Raw genomic sequence first — 10,601 nt, 5'->3', positions numbered from 1 at the left:
TAATTCTTCATAAGTAACTTGTAGATTATAGAGAATTAATTCTTCATAATAACTTGTAGATTATAGAGAATTAATTCTTCATAATAACTTGTAGATTATAGAGAATTAATTCTTCATAATAACTTGTAGATTATAGAGAATTAATTCTTCATAATAACTTGTAGATTATAGAGAATTAATTCTTCATAATAACTTGTAGATTATAGAGAATTAATTCTTCATAACAACTTGTAGATTATAGAGAACTAATTCTTCATAATAACTTGTAGATTATAGAGAGTTAATTCTTCATAATAACTTGTAGATTATAGAGAATTAATTCCTCTTAACAGCTTATAGATTATAGAGAATTAATTCCTCTTAACAGCTTATAGATTATAGAGAATTAATTCCTCTTAACAATTTATAGAGTATAGAGAATTAATTCCTCTTAACAACTTATAGATTATAGAGAATTAATTCCTCTTAGCAACTTATAGATTATAGAGAATTAATTATTCATAACAACTTATAGATTATAGAGAATTAATTCCTCTTAACAACTTATAGATTATAGAGAATTAAATCTTCATAATAACTTATAGATTATAGAGAATTAATTCCTCTTAACTTATAGATTATAGAGAATTAAATCTTCATAATAACTTATAGATTAACATTTTTTAGTTGTTCCCCGAAACTGCTTGTCCTACTTTCTGGATTTCCACCTTTTAGACCTTGTGTTAAAACAGGTCACCAAGCAAGCTTCAGACTTTTTCACATCTCTTGTTTTTCCTTGTAACCTAACCCCTTTCAGTGTCTAAAGTTGTTCCCATTCGCTGGGCCACATTCACATCATGCACGAAAAAAAAAGGTTGTTTCTGATATTCGCACAGCGCTATACAAGCGTATTCTTAATTTTGATATGATAGGCTAAAGGGAAGGCAACAAGTCAACAACATCTATCGCCAACACTTGGGCTACTATAATCGAATAATGGGATTTGACCGTTACTCTTATAACATATCCACGGTCGCGAAGTGCGAATTTGCAGCAACAGGACGAGGACCCACGAATCCTTGAATCCAAAGTCCAACTCGCTAACCAGTGGGATACGCCCGGTCAAGAAAGATAAGGAATAAGTGTATAGCAATGACAAAAATACATCATAATCTTTCTAGATTCTTTTAAAGGTGATTCTACAATCGGTGTACCTTATAATCTCTATATGACATACTGCAGTATAGAACTATATACTCCTAATAGATAGTAAGCTTTACAAATTATTTGTGGAGTGAAAAGGTTGGAAACCACTAGTCTAATGTATTCGGAATACATTCATTCACCCTGATCTTATATATATTGCGAACCGTGTTGTCTGTTCGAGCGTTCGTCTGTCTCTAGTTTGAAAAGCTGTGCACGCACGTAAAGCTCAACATTCTCCTTTAAAATGACGAGAGAAAAGGTATGAATACTGTTGATGTCAAATTTTATTCCGCAAGTGGGATATTCTACACTAAATTGTTAGGAATTAATCACACTATCATTCATATTTCAAAATGTTACGTAACTTACACAATAAAAATGTGGATTTACCGTATGTTATTGTTGAGCAGCTATTAGCATGACTGAAATGCTCAACAATTACTTTTAGCGGTGGGCGGTATAAGTAGCTCAGAGCTTTGGCTCTGAGTGAAACCAAGAGTGCATCACAACTGACCTTCTTAAAGTCCATGAAATAATTTAATTGACAGATTAACTTAAACTTTTCACGTCACTGGGGACGGGTACTTTTGCTTGTCATACACAGTTTACTGACCTATCAAGTTTCCAAAGAGTTCCTGAACGTGTAAGTACGTGAGATTAGATATACGTAACAAGTTTATCGACCACAAATATTTGTCTTTAAATTTACAGTTGCTCAGGTGTCAAACGTTTTAGTATTTTCACCTTTCGTTACACATAAAAATCAAGATCTAACTTAGTTAATCACTTGTTCACGTAATGGTTCTCCGGTGTAAACACTGCCGCTTTGTGTAAAATTGTATCATGATAATTTAGGGTATTAGATCTACGTTAACTTTTTTTTTTTGTGGCAATCGTTGGTGGCAAATTAATCATTTTGGTGAAAATTTGAAAGTACTTTACACGCATTGTCTTTCTGCCATACATATTTAAAATTCAAAACATTTTTGTTTACGTAAACTGACCACAAGTACTTGACAATCGGTCTTCCAAAGCGAAAGAAATTCCACCCCAGTTAAAGCTTCCAGTCAACACCTAATTTAAAATGTAAAGTAACAGATTAGTGTGTGCGCGTGCGTGTATTTGTGCAACAGTATTTTATCAAAAAGCTCAGAAAAAGATATTAGCAATGCTGATGATTTTAAACAGATTTAAACAAGTTTGGCTCGTTTAAATAAAATGTATTCGTACATACGTATTACAATACTGCTTCTGGTGTTAAGGGTAACAAGTGGGTTAGACAAGACATCCCTAGAAACCGAAACCTGAGTTTTATAGAATTCTGACGAGCTTTGAAATAGATGACATATGCTTCTGTAATTCCATATATTTCTAGCTTCGGAAAGCATTAAGATCACATTCTCGATTCATCACAAAACAAAGAAATCTTGGAAGAAAAGGGCGCTGTAATAATTATTTAAAGTTACATTTGTCGGTAGAATAAAGTGTTGGACTTGCATAAAGACTAACTGGTGTATTGGACTCACGCAAAGCAGAACTGGTGTACTGGAATTGCAATAACACTATACGATCAACCTGCAAACAATTCGTTTCGATCGCTATTTTTATTCAAGGTTTGAATTTTAAACGTTTCACGAATTATCGAAATTAATTTTTGAAGAAGATGATATATTACAAACTAATAACAAAACACTTGTGTCATTAATAAAACATCAATAAATCAATTTCACTGGCATTACTTTTTCCCCCCCAATGCGGCGATACGATTTGAAAATCATGCTAGTAATTCGCTTACATACAATTTCAGACGTCACGGACTTTTATCAAATTATGAAAAATATATACATAAATAAAGAGGAATGCAGCAAAGAAAGTCAAGGAACTTTTATTTTTGTTCACTCTTTATCGTCATTAGATGAGAAGTGCAATACTTTTTCTATATCAAAACTTTATATAGATGCAGAAGCAGCGTATCTTGGCAACTCGGGAAAACCCAGCTAGGTCACGTGATAATTGACGTAACACTCGATCAATATAATTTTGAGCCTGTACACATCAAGTCTCCCAAGTAAACAGCATTTCAAAGAAGTAGTAACGCAAGAACTCGCATAACTTGCACGTAAACGTTAATTTAAAAAAAAATGTCATTGTACTAACTTAATCCATGGAATATATTCAATCTTTCTGACAAATCTTTTTGAACTTAACACGATACAGATAGATGTTTCTTAAAGTGATTACCTCCATTACGTGAAAGTCGGGTGCTATACTAACTACGTAATATAACACAGTTAAAAGTTCAATAATATATTTATATATATATATATATCTGATAAAGAGTGTTAAGTATACTGTAAAACATGAGGGATTGTTTGTTTGTGATGAATTTCGCGCAAAGCTACACGAGGGCTATCTGCGCTAGCCGTCCCTAATTTAGCAGTGTAAGACTAGAGGGGAGGCAGCTAATCATCACCACCCACCGCCAACTCTTGGGCTACTCTTTTACCAACGAATAGTGGGATTGACCGTCACATTATAACGCCCCCACGGCTGAAAAGGCAATAATGTTTGGTGTAATGGAGATTCGAACGCGCGACCCGCAGATTGCGAGTCGAGCGCTCTAGCCACCTGGCCATGCCGGGCCAAACATAAGGGAACCCACCGATTTCAGCTCGTATTTTGTTCCTTAATTAACTAATCCTGTCCGAAACCGAGACGATAGCCAATCAGTTCCGGCAGAAATCTGGTTGTTGGCAGTTGCCAATCTACGTTAAACTCCACTACACCATGACTATGGACTGAGTTTTGTAAATCCATCATGATAAGGCGTTATGAATTGCTACTTCTCCGCAAGAGATATATATCACTCACGTACACTGATAAACTAAAGCTCATAACGAACTTAATTACGTTTAAGCATGACCACAAATATCGATACTATGAACAGTATAGAACATCCTGGAAATTGTGGTAAAACCTCAATCACAAAAACATCCACGTGTTCGTAGTTTATCAGAAGAAGGTTGTTTCTGTTGTTTAGTGAAAGACTTTCGCAGCATTTTAACTACGTTTAATACAGAAAGAATAAAAATTAAAATACTATGTTTCCCTGAACAAAAAGGCTTCAAAATAATCAATCACATATGACCATAAAAAAATACATATGGTGTCGTCCAACATTTAATGGAATTTCTATACCTTTTTTTTTAACTATTACACCACTTGACTCAATATATTTTGAACTGGTTAATATGGTCTTTAAGGGTGGTCTATATATGGGGATAAACATGGGCGTAGCCAGCACCATTGAGTGGGGTTGGGTCTTTTCTGAAAAGAAAGAAAAAAAAGTGGACCCTTTCTTCGACCCAATGTTTGGTTTGAATATCGCGTGAAGCCACACGAGGGCCATCTGCGCTAGCCGTCCCTAATTTAGCAGTGAAAGACTAGATGGATAGTAGCTAGTCATCACCAACTCTTGGACTACTCTTTTACCAACGAATAGTGGGATTTATATTCACATTATAACGCCCTCACGGCTGAAATGGCGAGCATGCTTGGTGGGACGGGGATTCGAACCCGCGACCCTCAGATTGCGAGTCGAGCGCTCTAACAACCTGGCCATGCCGGGCCACCGACTCAAAGAGAAAAGAATGTACGTGATTTACATAAAGTCTAGTGTTTATTTTTAAAAATATTGGGGTGGTCCTTCGACCCCCTCCCCCGGCTACGCCTCTGGGGAAATGACGGGGGTTCTCAGTTTTCTACAATTCTTACATACAAAGGTTCATTATGATACATAAATAGCGAACGACTTTGTTGATTACCAACACGAGTATTTTATGAAGATTACGTAACCACATCTGTACCATTTCAAGATTAAAGAAGATTTAAATTCTCTTATAAAAAATATAATTCACCCAGTCTCTGTAAAAAGTAGTATAAAATGTATCCATGTTGGTCACGTACGTCTGTTTCATATAATGCTTGGAGACGGCTTGAATGGGTAATGAAGATAAACTTTAATACAAGTTTAACATAACGGCAAATGTTTCATATGTTGGTAATGGAAAAATTAATGACAAACTTTTTACAATTTGGCTCAATTAAGCTGCAGTTGAAAAAAATGCCTACGTCTTTGAATAAAAACTATAAGGCTGTTAGTGTGTTTTACACTTTAATTATAACTACCTGATCTCTCTGTATCTTTTTGGTATGACAGGAAAGTAAGATGAAGGAATGAAAATTGGAATTTTCAACTTGAACGATACCTTTTGCGGTTGTGAGCTAAACGGCCAGGTCGAAGATTCTAAGGATTCAACCATAGCCGTCCATAATTTTGAAGTATTGACCAAAGAAAAATGCAGCCAGCAACACCCACCGTCACAAGAGTTTTTTACGGCTTTTGGGACTAAATAACGGAATTGACTTTCATTTCTATAACGTTCACAGCGCCGATTGTTCTTCAAGATTATTACTTATCGAATTTCGGACACTTCGATCCACAAAAACAGACACGATCCCTACTAAACCACCAAGCTCTGCAAACCTGTATTATATAAATGCACACTGAAAGTTATACTATAAACTCTGCTGACCTAAGACTTATAAATGTTACGTTTATTTAACTCTTAAAATCGTAAGTTCATCGTACAGAAGTTGCATACTTTATTGCTAATGAATAAGAAAAACTCCGCTAGGCCAATTTCTCATATAAAACTTTGCCTAAGTTTTGGGTTCAAGCTCTTATCTCAGAATGCGCAATGAAACTCTCCAAACGTAATTTTGATTATGAATAAACAAAAGGTGAAATGGGGGACTAATGTACAAAGAGTTGGAGAAAGGTGTTTCTTTATTCCTTCACCCGAACAACACCTTATATACACACACACACTAAAGTGCCAAGTGAGTGAACGCTGTGTTTCAAGTAGAGCCCTCCCTAATTTTGAATAGTGAAATAGAAGGAAGGTAACCAGTCTGCAGCACCCCCCGTCTGAGGCGATTTTTTAAAATTAATATTGAAATTAACTGTTACTCTTATAACAGCTCAAAATTTGTCTTGGAATGATCGGAGATGCATTATATTTTATTAGGTCTCAAATGGATTTCCTGTTTGCATATTATCAGAAGGATTTGTCTTTCGACTTCATTTTCCAACTGTGCTACTTTTGTAGATTAGTTATTCAAGATTTTCTTCACGAGTGCCATGCTGTATTAGGCATTTGCTGCCCAATTTCACCTTTGTTTGTTCATCATGAAAATTCTGCCTAACTCGTCCTTTTGATGTTGATAAAAAGTCTTCCCAAAGCAAGGCTAATTTTCCTCAGAGTATTTCCATGTTGACCTTGATTTACACTCTAAGAATGGTTCTCAACATGTTCATTACACCCAGGACACACTGTGTACTTAGCAGAAACAACAATTAATGTTATTCAACTATTTATCACGACTTGAGTTGGTTGAGGTTTGATAAATCAATCACATCTAAGTTTGTCAATCACCGAAAGTGGTTACGTTAAGAAGAACAAAGAATCTTACTATTACCATTCCTTCTGCTTCACAGTTTTCTTGTCTTCTCGTGAATGGGTTCTACGTTTTAGAACAACCTTTATTTCTGATCGCTTTAACTTCAACAGAATTGCTACAGTAAATGAATCCACAACGTTTGCAACTAAGCAAACATCACATCTTCCAACCGAGTCTAGGGTACGCATGACTTTCAGACTCTGCCAGTGTATAATACTGATTACTTTAGCACTGAAAATAGGTCTTCTATCGGTAAATTGCTTTATAAAAGGCAATGGACTACCATCAAATTCCTGACACAAACGTTTTCAAATGAAGATTTTTCTGCAAGTGGTGAACTAATGAACATAAAAGTTGATTGTTCTTAAGCTATAATACTAGGTTATCGTTGAAAGTTAATTTTACTGCTTTTTTTGTCGTTTACCGGATACTGAGATGACCATAAAAGCCATTGATTTATTTGATTAACGCAAAGCTACACAATAGGCTATATACCCTCTTCCGAAAACTTAACGCTGGAGCCCATATTGGTTTATAAAAACATGTAACTTCATTTTGAATCAATATTTTTATCTATTTCCAAAAAGTGAAAGTAGCTTTTCATTCAAGTGTATTATACAAAGAAAGAAAGAAGAGAAAAATCTGCGACAGTGTGCATTATTCCAAAACTATTACGTTCAAAAATATCAATAACAGCGAATTTACCAAACTGATGAATTAAAACATTTTAACCATTCGTTATAAGAATTTATCTTACGACACTACATATTCCTAATTAGTCTGGTATATTACATTAGCTTGCTTTGACCAGATATTACTGATAATCCGTTAACCATTATTACACCAAAGTATGTGCGTGTGTGTCTGCTTATAACTGGCGAACCGCTAGACCGATTGTCACCGAACCTGGCATATACCTATAGGACCTCCGTGGAGTGACATGGGAGAGTCGTTCGTATCTGGACCCCCTATGTCACCCTCTTGGGCCCCTACGTCTTTCCAATGCGCTTAACGGGTGGGTTCGTCAGCTTATTCAACTTGAGACTGCACCTGCTGACATGGCGGTTTGAGCGTGCTGACAAGATCATCGCACAGTAGTGTGGGTCGTGGCTAAAATGTAAGGTTCAAACTATCCCGATTAGTTTGTGACAACGAAGTTAACCGCTGCTGTTTTTCATATTGTTCACAAAAAGTATTTCGGCCTCGTTTTTCCCGCTTATATTATACACTTGACTGGTATACAGAAAGAAAGAAAAAGGCTGAGATTGAAATTCCAGACGTGGCCTGGTAGTTAGCGATTAAATGTTAACATAATATATTAATTATACGTTTAACAGTCAGCATTTTTTTCCTTTGTTTTTTTTCGTCCATTGTTTCTAGCAAGAAAGTATTTCACTTTATAATTATTTTTCGTATTGAAAATTGAATGAAAGGCTTAAGCCGAAATGTCGGGTTTTAATAAAATATTTTTTAATAGTAGGCCTATTGTATTTTATAATACTGCACATGTCGTTGTCGGATGTGATGAACATGGTGTTGTTAGAATACTATTATTATGCACATTTCTAATTCTTGAAAATCTCAAAGGGACTGGATAAATAATGCAGTGTTAAGAATATAGTAGGCCTGGTATTAATGTCTTATGGCAAGTATAATTAATTATAACTATGCTTCGGCAGCTTAGAAAAGGCGCTCACAGCATAACAATGTACAAAAGGTTTTATTTCCCACATTAACAGAATAAACACTGATTCCTTTGGTATTTTGAAATATCGCAAATAAACGGCCCAATATAAAATAACTTACCCATGTGGTGTTGTTCTTACACAAGTTGTATATACCGGGCTGTACTTTTTTGAGAACTGTACATCACAAAAACAACGAACAAATGCAGATGGATAATGCTTCAAATCGGAATTTCACGTTATGAAACGAAGCAAAGTAACTAATGAAAGTTTCTATACATCACAATTCTCTTACTCAAACACGTTACCTCTAATCCGAATCTAAATGTATAAACTTGCATTATTAGAGACAGAAGCACGTGCGGAACTGTCCAATCAAAGTCAAGTGCGAGATCCAGATTACGAGCGTTTGGACTGTGATGACTCATTCTACTCTGGAATGCTGCCGAAATCAAGCCTTCACGTGTGACGCACACGAGGCGGTAAGCCACACACACATATATATATATTAAAAAAACAACACTACAATCTTGTGGTGTCGATTTCATATATATATATATGTGTGTGTGTGTGTGTGTGTGTGCTTTTCGCAAAGAGAAGCGTTTCTTATAAAATCATATATCTGTGATAACAGACAGAAACGCTAGAATATATATATATATATATATGGTGGCAACAAATTGATATCTTATGTAAATATAGCCTAAATTTTGTTCGCAGTTAATCAAGTATAACAGCTCACAAATAGAATAGAGTACATAGTTCAAGTATTAAAAAACAAATCTGTTTCAGACGTTTGTAATTAATCACAAAGCTACACAATGGGCTAACCCACTACGGATATCAAAACCCGAGTTTTAGCGTTTTAAGCTTTCAGACTTACCACCGAGCCACTGGGGGGGCTCGGTGAAGATATGACAACTGGAATTTCTACTTTCTCTATTTCTACCATACCGGAGTTATGAAGAAAAGTGTTCAAAATTGGATCAGAGTAAAGTCTATGGACTTGAGACGCAAAAATCCGTGGTTCAATTCCCCGCTGTGAACAGCGTGTAGCTTTGCACTATGAAAAACAAAACTTCCCAACGTTATAGAAAATGTTCTACAGTTTCAGCTTATTTTTATAAATACTGGCTTCACAAAGGGGTTATCATATAACTCGTTTAACTCCAATTAAAGTTTCCTCTTGGTAATACCCGTCTGGGAAATGTATGGTTTACCCATTATCCATAACAACTTCATCTTAAATGGGATGTATATGCATTAAAATGTGGCTGCATACAAGTCTATACTGTGGTATTTGAGAATATAACCATGGCAGCTTCAGAGTATTGCTGTTAGTTTTTGGTATTCAAAGGATAACAACAACATATTTTACATATTCCTGAGTATTCACGTGACTGCGGGACGAAGCCTCATGCAGCCATCAGCGATTCTAAAAATAGGTACGCGTAAGTTTCACTACAGAAATACCTCAATGGGACGGTGAATCATCAATACCATCCCCACGAACCCCACTGAGTTAAGAACCAGATCCAGTTGTTACGGGTCGTTTGAATCAGCAGGTGTATTTCCCCTAGTAGGTTATGGTACTTAGTATCTCAACATTTTGATTTGCTTCTACGTTGTACTACAAAATTACTAACTACTTAAAATCGTAAATAAATCCGATTAAAAACAAAACATGAAAGAACGTTTTAGAACTTTTAATATCAGATCGTCGGGTTTTAATTACACAGTTGATTGGGAAAGCTTAAATAAAGTTTAATTACCTAAATAGCTAGTAAAAGTTCAATGGCTGTTCAATCTAGGCTTCATCTGAAGTATTAGACGCCTAGATTAACTTAGCTACTGATCTTTTACTAGTAACTTAGGTAGTTGGATTTTATTTACAATTTAAAGTCGTTTTGCCGAACTAATCAAGCAACACCAAGTAAGTCTTGGTTGTAAACCCCCGCTTGCTTGTTTACTTAACAAAAGCGGCTCTCGTATATCCAAAATTATCAAATTGCATAAAAGTATATACATAGGTGAAAAAAGACATAGCATACGAATCGCTTACTGCAGAAGATATAAATGATTCAGTAGCAAAATAACCCTTTGGAACATCACCTCCCATGGGCATCGGCAAGGGGGGGGGGGTAGTGTCCTCTGAAAGTGAGAACATAATCTTCTTATTCATTCAATATGTTTATATGATTTTTTTAT

General features: G+C 35.5%; 1 protein-coding gene across 3 annotated transcripts in view; it reads right to left on the bottom strand.

Annotated features, from left to right (window-relative positions):
* LOC106463302 (mitogen-activated protein kinase kinase kinase 12-like) overlaps positions 1 to 10,601 on the bottom strand; it is a 69,720-nt gene that overhangs the window by 49,867 nt on the left and 9,252 nt on the right. The window contains exon 1 of one of the 3 annotated variants that reach the window (XM_022390755.1): positions 8,515 to 8,599. The exons of the other annotated variants lie outside the window; for them this stretch is intronic. The gene's annotated coding sequence lies outside the window, so the exon portion shown is untranslated. Of the gene's footprint in view, positions 1 to 8,514; positions 8,600 to 10,601 lie in introns of those variants that run through there. 3 annotated transcript variants of the gene reach the window in all.

Source organism: Limulus polyphemus, unplaced genomic scaffold (genome assembly GCF_000517525.1).
Source record: "Limulus polyphemus unplaced genomic scaffold, Limulus_polyphemus-2.1.2 Scaffold1371, whole genome shotgun sequence".
Lineage (NCBI taxonomy): Eukaryota > Metazoa > Arthropoda > Merostomata > Xiphosura > Limulidae > Limulus > Limulus polyphemus.
Note: the sequence above shows the minus strand (reverse complement) of the source record. Positions and strands in the feature narration are given on the sequence as shown.